The sequence below is a fragment of the Pteronotus mesoamericanus genome, unplaced genomic scaffold, assembly GCF_021234165.1.
Source record: "Pteronotus mesoamericanus isolate MK-2021 breed Mesoamerican mustached bat unplaced genomic scaffold, CSHL_Meso_final contig_20, whole genome shotgun sequence".
Lineage (NCBI taxonomy): Eukaryota > Metazoa > Chordata > Mammalia > Chiroptera > Mormoopidae > Pteronotus > Pteronotus mesoamericanus.
The window spans coordinates 64,128,373-64,137,755 of record NW_026555085.1 but is presented as its reverse complement, the minus strand read 5'-3'; the positions used below and the strand labels follow the sequence as shown (position 1 = coordinate 64,137,755).

Genomic DNA, 9,383 nt, shown 5'->3' with positions numbered 1-9,383 from the left:
TTTCAGGTAGAGGAAACCCCAGGGCAGGAAGAACTTCATAATGGGCCCTATGCTTCCTCAGAGTAAACCAAGTTTAAGTCACTGCTGGCTCCCAAAGTGCCTACCAGCTGTAAAAATACTACAAAAGGCCACAGCAACTTAATTGCATCCATAGCTGCCTGGGTTATTGCATGCACAAGCTCTGTGTCCTTACAATGTCCTGGGGCTGACAGGCCAGGCCAGCTGGGACCTGTGACTACAGGCCGTACAACTCCTTACTTCCTATGCCATTTAGGCTTCCAGTCTCCAACACCTCCTCTTCTTAGGTAACTGGGGCCTTGGGTGTCGTAAAAGAACCAATTTTATTTTGAAATTCATTCTCTCTTTTACCTAGAAAGAGGCAAATGCAGCTACATTCATGGTTTAGGCTCCCAGGAGATTGGGAGCAATTTGTCTCCTCTGTAAAATAAAGAGTTTTACAGGATATGAAATACTGTTGCTCAACAAGAAAAACCCTAGTTTGTTTGTTCTCTTTCACATTATTGAATTTTTCTTTAATACAAAAGTTATCCATGCTTGTTATTATGGATCAGACAGGGAGGACGCTGACATTTGACAGCTGCATCTGCAATCCCCACCAGCCCCTGCCCTGCAGCAAATTCTGTCCTGGCCTGGCCGCATCCCGCCACGCCTCTGGCAGGTGTCCACATGTATTCCTACACACGTGTCCTGGTGCAGCAAAGCGCGAGTTCTGACTTGTTTTGTGGGGCTCCCCAATCTTTTTCATTTAAAATCAGGTGTTTCAATGAAATACTACGTGACCATAAAAAAAGAAGAAAATTTTAACTTTCGTGACAGCGTGGATGGACCTAGAGAACATTATGCTAAGCAAAGTAAGTCAGTCAGAGAAAGACAAATACCATGTGATTTCACTCATATGTGGAATCTAATGAACAAACTGAACTAACAAGGAAAATGGGGACGGACTCATAGATGGAGAGCAGGCTGACAGCTGGTAGTGGCAGGGGGGAGATTAAGGAGTAGAGGGACTGAGCAAAAAGGAAAAAGGACTCATGGACATGGACACAGTGTGGTGATTGCTGGGAGGAAGGGGAGTATAAGGAGACTAAATGGCAGTGGAAAAAATACAATAAATAATCAATCAACCAACAAAACCGAAAAAAATAAAATCAGGTGTTTAACCCTTGTTTTAACCTATGCATTTCCATTGTACTCAGCATTCATAGAGCAACCATTACCTAATCTGCTGGGGAAAGAGGATGAAGAATGGAGCAGGAGATGCAGTCCAAGGGCTGGGCGCCCTCTCTGCTTTCTGAGGGGCCAGTGGGCAAATGAAATGAGTCACTGAGTCCCTCTCTGGTCTAAACTTGAAGGTGTGAAAGTTGACACAATAAGATACTTGTGTTGACCCTGGTGCAAAAAGCAGAATCTGGGGCTTCTGACCAAGCAGGAGGAACTGGGGAAAGGAAGGTTATTCCCATTTGATAGCTGGTTCTGGAATATTCTGGGACAGTGAGTGGATTATTCCGGACTCTTACTTCTCCTTGACCTCCTGCTGAGAACAGTGTCAAGCTCATTAGCACTCCCACCAGAAGCCAGCCCTTGCTGGGAGGAGAGGTGAGAGCAGTCAATTTTGCCACTCATTAGCAACTCTGGGCAGAGAGTGGTGGGCAGACTGAACCGACTGGCAGAACCAGAAGCTGCTCCTCTGAGGGCACAGTTATCCATTCTAGTTCCTCCGCCATCAGTGGGGTCATCCAGAGTTGACTATCTGCTGGTCTCATAGATCAATAATAGGACTATTTTTTTTTTTTTTAGGTATTTGTTACTTTATATAATTACTGAGTTGCCAGCATTGCGATCCTCAATATAACAGCGAGACTGCAGGAGGAAAAATAGCTCGTGTCTAACAGACACCGCAGCCACCCTAGTTGTCGCCTCACTGTTCTGCTAGGTTCTGTTAGGTACTGTTCTAATCTACTGGGTAAGGATTGCATTTGAAAACAGTTTGGGCAGCTTTGTGTGAAAGCATAGTAGTTTATTCACGTGGCCCACAAGGGCCTGCTCTGATCGGCCTGAATTGACATTTGTATAATATTTTGTATTTTGCACAGCTCTTTAAAGTAACTTTTGATTCTCTCAACATTTCACTGATAACTGAAGGTCAAAGAAGCTAACTGAATCGCCTAAGTTCTCATAAAGTCCAGGACTCTTCTCCAGGTCCCAAAGTATCCAGAAATATATGGGAATTTAATAAACCGTGAAAGGAAGGGTCTCTCTTCACATTGTTTGAGGAAGTAGGGAATGAAAATGACACAAAAGAAATCAGGTGTCCCCTGCACTCTAAAGGTGACTAGTAAACTTCAGTAAGCTTGGTCATCGAGGGTGCAGGTGGAGGGTGAACCCGCTAAATTAGGTGGAAAGGATTTCTTCTTCTCGCCTCATCATCTTTGGGTCTTGGGCTTGTTTTTATAAAATGTGACTCCTCAGATTGCAACAGGGATGAACATTAGAGACATCTAGCCAAGTGAAAGAAGCCAGACACGAAAGGGCAAATGTCTGCTTCCGCTTTTATGAGGCACCTAGAGTAGAAACGTTCTTGGAGACAGAAAGTAGAACACAGATTACCAGCGCCAGGGTAGGGGGAGCGAGGAGCTATTGATGACAGGTGCGGAGATACAGTTCGAGATGAGGACAAAGTTCTGGGAATGGACAGCAGCGAGGGCCGCACAACGTTGTGAAGGTCCTTGATGCCACTGAAGTGTCCACTTAAAAATGTTAAAATGGTAAGTTTTATGTTATGTATATATTACCACTTTTATTCTCACCGTTACATGGAGGATCACAATATTGGCAACTCAATTATATAAAGTAATTAATAGCTAAAAAAAAATACTGTCTTGTTCATGGCTCTGTGAAACCAACAGAGTCAACTCTGGGAGTCATGCTGATGGCAAAAGGACTAGACTGCATATTTTAGCACTTTTTCAAAATGTGGTTCCTCTAGTGCAAAAAGTTTAATTTGGGGATTCTTCAAAACACCTATCTAGTGCAATCTGCCATGTCAATCGGTTTACCTCCTTTTCTGGTTGAGTAAACACTTTGAGTTTAAACTATTTCCCCCAAGGTCGTTGTCTATTAGCTGTGTTTTGTTTGTTTTCTTTTGTTTCTGTTTTTAATCTCAGACAAAAAAGTTCTTCTGAGCACATAGAATTACAGGTAGTTCCTCTCAAGGAAACGTTTCTCCTTTTTTAAGTGATTGTTTTTGACATTTAAAAGAAAGTTGCTATTAGAAAATGAATTATCCACATGATTAAAAACCACTGTGTCATTAGGATCTCACCAAGTTTGCAGACATTTTAATAAATACCAGAGAGGAAACTGGAGGCAACACAGCTACTGTTTTTGAAGTGAAGTGGGCCAGTTGGAGAAAGATTTCACTTATATGCAGACTCTAATCAACAAAATTAACTAACTAACAAAATAGGAACAGACCATAAATACAGAGAACAGACTAACAGCTCTCAGAGGAGAGGTAGTTTGGGGGGTTGGGTGAAAAAGGCGAAGAGGTTAAGCAAAGAAGATAAAAACCTCATAGATAACAGTATGGTGGCCACCAGAAGGAAAGGGGGCTGGGGGAGGTAGAAGAGGGTGAAGGGGGATAAATGGTGATGGAAAGAGACTTGACAGGGAGACCTGAACATGCAATACAATGTGCAGATGGTATATTACAGAATCGTACACCTGAAACCTATGTAATTTTATTAACCAATGTCACTGCAATAAAGTCAATAAAAATGTTTAAAAAATTAAGCTTGCTTCTTGCCTTATTCAAGTCCCCATCTTTGCTAATCTATGGAGCCAATATTATAAACCAGAACGCTTACTTTCTAATGGGAGTTTATTCTCCTGTGCAGGATTCTGGCAACAGAGGATTAGTAAAGATTGTTAGGAAAGATTGTGAAAGGCTTGGAAATGAGCACACAAGATCACTGGATGTTCCTTCAGTGATGTGCTGGGCACTGCCTGGAAGAGCTACTGTATCTCTAAGGACCAAGACATGTTACAACTCTATGGAGGAATGAAGAAATGACAGAAGTCGCAGATCAAAGCACAAATACCTATTGCTGAGTGAGCCTAAGCTGGAGGTGGTTCAGGGCTGTCAACCAGCAAGCTGGGGACAGATCCAAAGAAGAGCAAGCTGTCTCCTCCCGCACTGCTCAGCTCACAGAAAGCATGGCTCCCCATCAGAGGCAAGATGGGGAGGGGAGACTTCTCCTCCCCAGAGGCCAGGAGGAAAAGAGGCAAAGAAGGTCTTGGTTTCTGCTTAGGGAAATCCTCTTTCCCCGCACAGGATGAAAGCCGTGAGTGGAAAGAGGCACGCCCTAGACGTGCCCTCCACCTTTCCTCCTCGCTTCCTCTCTGCAAGCTCCAGCTTTCAGTTGGCCTGCTCTCAGTTCCAGTTGAAATGTCACCCCCACTCCCAACACACATTCACGTTTAAGCCCTGACGCTGCAATCATGGCATTTGGAGATGGGCCTTTGGGAGGTCCCTTAGGATGAGATGAGGTCATCAGATGGGACCCTCATGATGGGGTTAGTGTCCTTATAACAGGGGACATCAGAGAGCTTGCCTTCTTGCTCTTTCCCTCCCTGAGCATGCACAAAGGAAAGGTCTCATGCAGACACAGTGAGAAGGCAGCCATCTACGGGCCAGGGAGAGAGGCCTCACCAGGTACCAGCCACGCTGGCATCCTGATCTCCAACTTCCAGCTCCCCTAACCGGGAGAAAATAAATTTCAGTTGTTCAAGCCACCAAGTCCATAGTATTTTGTTATGCAGCTTAAGCTAATATACTGTGCACATTCCAGATAAAGTTAGTCATGTCTTCCTTAGTACTAACTCTTTTTATTAAGCTTTCTTTTTTATTTATTTTTACCACAGTCATTTACATAATTAAAAAGTCAGATGATACTACAGAGCTTATAATATGGCTCTTCCCCAATCTCCAGCTTGAGTCCACCTCCCCAGAAAAAAGTATTCTCAACTCTTCCGATTGTTTCTTATAAATTGGGGGGTCCATTAAGTGCTAAGTAATTTTTAAACCACTATTCTCTGATTTATCAATTTCATGCAATAGTTACTGACTTTCTGTTATGAGGACTTAGCAGTCTTGGACTCCACGACCACTTCCCTTCCTTCTAACTTCATAGTTCAGTGATACCACATTTTCGGTTAGTGTTAAATGTTTACATTCCTTATTTTATTTTATTTTTTAATTAAGGTATACTTGACATAAAACATTAAAATCAGTTTTGGGTGAATAACATAATAATTTGATATTATATACATTGTGAAATGATCACCATAGTAAGTTCAGTTAATGTCACATCACCATATATAGTTACAAAAATTGTTTTTCTTTTTTTTCTTGTGATGAGTCCTTTTAAGATTTACTCTCTTAACAACATTCAAATATACAAGACAGTATTGTTAACTATAGTCACCATGTTGTACATGACATCCCCAGGACTTATTTACTTTATAAGTGGAAATTTGTACCTTTTAACCCACTTCGCCCAATCCATCCGTCCCCTAACCTCCGCCCCTCTGGCAACACCATTATCTTCTCTGTATCTATGAGCTTTTCTTGGTTTTGCTTTTCTTTTTGTTCTTTTAGATTTCACATATGAGTGAGATCATACACGATGTGTCTTTCTCTGACTTATTTCACTTAGCACATTTTCAGTGTTCAGTGTTTACATTATTCTAATTACTTGTCATTCATTGCCAAGCCAAATACTAGGATAAAATTCCATTTCTTTCCTTGTACAATTTTATTTTCTCATAGATAGTAAAAACTTTTTCTTTTTTTAACTTACTTTTGAATATTACTACCACAAATTTTTTATAAATTCTCCAACAGAATTGTAAAACTTCTCTGAATGCCATTTTCCAGATGATTAAATCATCACTTAGTTCTATATTTATTTCTGCTAACATATTTTTTTAATTTAAACAAATTTTTGTTGCACAGAAGTTGTCAAATAATTGAATATTTTTCTACCGTATACACTATTATTATTCTCCACAGAAAGGCTGCTTCTTAACTTTTCATCAATGGAAGTAATTAATGCCACAGTGATTTAAGGCAAAAGCAGTATGTTGGTACAGGATTCTTGCACTTAGTTATCAGGAATGTACAAATGTCTTTTTATTCAAAAATACAAAATGAGTTATCTGTAGGTATGGATAATGACAGTGGCAAACCATTATATGTTGTCAGTTGAAACCAGTCACTGATGATGATAGTGATTTTCTCAAAAATCAGCCAGCCTTTCCTGCAGTTATTTCCTTCAACTGACTTCTCAGAAGTTCTCAGGGAGGAGCACTCCCTTGAGCAGCTTCCTCTCACCATTCTCATTGTAATGGAAAAGCACTATTCGGGGATTAAAACAGGCCCCTTCCCCTACCACCTCCCATTCCACTCATCCCGCCCATTCCACTCATCCCGCCCATTCCGAGGCCACTCCAGCAGCATCCAGGAAAGCAGTTCTTACAACCTTAGTTGGCCAATGATTCCTTTCTCCCCCTTTTCACAAAATCTCCAAGCATAGTGACATAACCAACTTCTGAGAAACTTTGTGTAATTTTCTCAACTATCAACAATCCCTTAACATCTGCATTCTTAGCAATAGTCATTGCAGGAATTTTGAGTGTTCTTAAAAATAATTTCTATACCCATTGCTTGATTTTCATTAGCTGGAGTTAAGGAGTCCAAGGCTGGAATGCACCAATGCAGGACACAACCCCCTTCCAGAACAATGCCTTCCTCAACAGCAGCTTGTACTCTGTCTTCTCATTCACTTCACAATCTCTTGTTCCAAGAAACTTCAGCACAGTTGCTCCATCTGAGAGTTTTGCCAGATGTTCAGTTAGTTTTTCCTTTTCATATTCACGAGTTGTGATATCTAACTGGTCAGTGATTTCTTGAATATGTTTTTCAACATGAGCCTTGCCACCTTTTCCTCTCAAAAGCATGGCATCATCTTTCAACACAATGACCTCTCCAACTTTTCCTAAGTCATGAGGCTGAATACCTTCAATATTTAGAGTCAACTTTTCTTCGAACATTGCACTCCCAGTAGAAATAGCCATCTCTTTAAGCTGGTTCTTTCTATTGTCACCCAAACCTGGAGCTTTGACTGCTACAATCTGAGGACCAACTTTTAACCTATTCAAAATGAGTATACTTAGAGCTTCTCCATCAACACCTTCAGCAATTTTGACCAAGGCCTCATGGTGAGCATCAGTAGTTTCAAGAGCAGATACAATGGACTAAACAGTACAAAACTTCTTTTCACTCAGTAGAACATAGGCACCTTGGAATTCACATTTCTGACCTTTTGCTGTATTAATCAAGTATGGAGAAATAGAACCTTGATCAAACTTCATGTCTTCAATAATTTCTAACTCATCGTTCAGTGGTTTCTCATCCTTTACCATGATAACACCCTTTCTTCCAACTTTTTCATTGCATCAGAAATGATATTGCCACTTTCTTTGTCTCCATTTGCAGAAATTGTAGCAACCTGAGCAATTTCTGCCAGGGCGGGCTCAGGTTTAGATCGCTTCTTAAGTTCAGCACTTACAGCACCAACAGCTAACATCACACCTTTCGTGAGTTCCACAGGATTAGCACCTTCGCTAATCTTCTCAAAGCCTTTCTTGACCCTGTTGCACGCCCAGCCTTTGCAGTAATCGTGCCCTCCCCAGCCTCTTCCTTTGTATTATTGGCAACACCTTGAACACGTTTAGCCCCAATATTTTTATTTTTAAATCAATGGACTTTGCAATGGTCACACCACTTTTTTGTTACGTTGGGATTTCCCCAACTCTGTTTAATAATCATTGTTCTTGCCTTTGGCCTCATAGTACCAGCTAAAAAGTCTAAAAAGTCTACACGTTGATGGATTAAGGATTAGGCATCTGTGCCAAATCTTACATCTTTGGCATAAGCCCAAGTGAGGCAAGGAGCCAGGGCCCTGGACACTGGCCTCATCTAGAGAAGGACTTCGTGTAACAGAAGCATTGCTGGGGGCCAGCAGCCGGGCGTGCAAGCGGCCAGGCAGGCCATCAGGAGGAGGGAGGGCTCTGCTGTCAGATTTTTAAGGCCCATGAATTTTATATCATCCTCCCAGCACTCCTTTTTGTTGTTGTTTTTCCTCTTGTGCTGGCTTTAGTGCTTAGTGCTTAATATGCATTATGTACTTGAATCCTCACAACACAGCAAGGTAGTTATTTATCCCCACTTTATAATGACAAGAAGGCTCAGAATGGCAAGGGCACTAACAATGTCCCACAGCTCGTATGGGCCAGAGCGGAGTTGTGTAGGTTTTCTTTTTAATTGTGGTAAAGAGTATATAACATGAAATCTACCCTCTTAAAAAATTTGTAAGGGCACCATACAGTACTGTTAATGATACGCACATTGTACAACAAATCTCTACAATTTTTTTCATCTTGTGTGACAAACTCTATATTCATTGAACAGCTTCTTGCATTTCTCCTCTCTCTTGCTCTGGCAAGCCTTGTTCTGCTTTGTGCCTCTATGAGTCTGGCTACTTTAGATGCTTCATAAAAGTGGAATTATGCAGTATTTGTCCTTCTGTGACTGGTTTATTTCACTTAGTGTGATGTCCTCAAGGTTCATCCATGGTTCACAGGTGACAGGATTTCCTTTTTTAAAAAAATCTGGGTAATATTCCATTGTACGTAGTACGCACCAGGTTTCCTTTATCCATTTATCTGCATGTGGATGTTTAAGTTGTTTCCACATCTTGGCTATTGCAAATAACCTTCCTTTTTAATAGTAGGCTCTTCTTGGTTTAGAAATGCATTCTCTCTCCAAGGCTATTAACTATAGGATTTTTGTTTTGTCTTTAGTTTTCTCTTTCTGCTGAGCTGTTTCCTTATTTTGATTTCTATTTTCCATGTTAAAACTTTGTTCAGATGCCTGGGGACCTTGGCTGCTCATTAAGCGCTAAAAGGCTGATGGAAGCTCCCTGTGTCCCTAGAGGAGGAGCCCATCCATGCACGCGTACAGTGTGGGGGGGAGATCTGCAGGATAACTCATCAAAGACTTGGATTCCCCACTCTTTCCCCAGAAACCCCTTTATTTGGGGCCATTTATTGTCTCCAGAGAGAATCCACTCGTCTCCTATCTGAGGGCTGTACACCTGCAGTCAGCCTCCTAGGAGTGGGGGCTGGAGACGGGCGGAGAGACTCATGGTTTAGACGTCCACTCCCAGAACAGCACTTTGCCCCTCTCTGCTGTGACTGCATCCCTCTTGGTCCTGCTTTCCAACAATAAATCTCATAGT

At 41.6% G+C, this 9,383-nt stretch overlaps 1 pseudogene; it reads right to left on the bottom strand.

Annotated features, from left to right (window-relative positions):
* Positions 1-6,450: 6,450 nt before the first annotated feature.
* On the bottom strand, positions 6,451-8,092 carry LOC129067167 (60 kDa heat shock protein, mitochondrial-like; annotated as a pseudogene).
* Between the last annotated feature and the right edge of the window lie 1,291 nt (positions 8,093-9,383).